At 45.4% G+C, this 1,109-nt stretch overlaps 1 non-coding gene across 1 annotated transcript; it reads left to right on the top strand.

Moving 5' to 3' along the window:
* The first annotated feature begins 589 nt into the window (after positions 1-589).
* Positions 590-806, top strand: LOC147097490 (small nucleolar RNA U3). Its single transcript, XR_015074403.1, has one exon. It is a non-coding gene; the product is annotated as a small nucleolar RNA U3 (small nucleolar RNA).
* The last annotated feature ends 303 nt before the right edge of the window (positions 807-1,109 follow it).

Below are 1,109 nucleotides of genomic sequence, written 5' to 3'. Positions count from 1 at the left end.
GCATTCCTAGAGGGGGTGTGGCAGTGAGCCTTTTAATCTGTTTCATTTCCTGCTTTTTTCTCAGTCCTGACAAAGGGTTTCGACCTGAAACGTTGACTCTGTTTCTCTCTCCACGGATGTTGCCTGGCCTGCTGAGTTTTTCCAGCATTTTCTGTTGTTATCCGCGTAAGATGTTGCTCTGCTCCTCCGGCTCTATAATTCTTCATTTGCAGTTTCCAAAGCTGATTTTAAATCTTTTTCCCTCTTTATCTAACCCGCTGAACCCATCCGTGCGGTGGAGGGCGAGTTGCTGTTTAAATCTCTCAGAGCGGGGCTTCCACCCACTGAGTGAATCAATGAGCAGGACAGTCGCTGGAGACAGGCTGCTAATATATGCAAATCACCTGCCTGCTGGGTAATGGCAGAATGACAGCAACTATATTTCTTTCTCACACAATTATAATTATATTTACAAAGGGTGATTTGTATATTGTATATATAGTGGATTCCGCACTGACCGCTGTGAATGGGCGCGAAGCGGGTGGGAGCTCAGCCTCTGTTAAAGGGGGTGTGCTGAGTGTGGAGAGCGGTGTGGCGGCCAATGTTAGGTAAGACTATACTTTTAGGGATCATTTCTATAGTTTTTAACTTGAGAAATGTGTTCTGAAGTGTCTGGTCTCACTAACCACGAGGAGGAGTTAAAGCGTTTCCTCCTGAGCGTGAAGCGGGCTGCGAGTGTTGCTTTGTGCAAGAGCTTGTGGCCATTGATGACCGTTCCCTTCTTTCTGTGTGAGAGTTGTGGAAGGAGGAAACGCATTCTGAGTGGTTAGTTTTTTTCATACTGAAAAATAAGATCAAGATTTCTTTTGTGAAAACCAACTCTTGGTTTGCTGTGGCTGTAATTCGAGCTCTATTCCAACAGAGGGCCCTCGTGTAAAGACAGTGTCCGGCTGCATCAAGCTGTGCAGAGGCCTCGGTTCGCAAACACCGGATCTTTAAAACCTAAAAATAAGACAATTTTTTCTTATTGTCTTACTTTCGTTTTTGATTTTTGCCCACCTGACATTGTCATCTGCCGACCTGAAACGTTAACTCTGATTCTCTCTCCACAGATGCTGCCTGACCTTCTC

The sequence above is a fragment of the Somniosus microcephalus genome, chromosome 32 (assembly GCF_052327205.1).
Source record: "Somniosus microcephalus isolate GS21.2 chromosome 32, FLI_Smic_1.0, whole genome shotgun sequence".
Taxonomy (NCBI): domain Eukaryota; kingdom Metazoa; phylum Chordata; class Chondrichthyes; order Squaliformes; family Somniosidae; genus Somniosus; species Somniosus microcephalus.
Note: the sequence above shows the minus strand (reverse complement) of the source record. Positions and strands in the feature narration are given on the sequence as shown.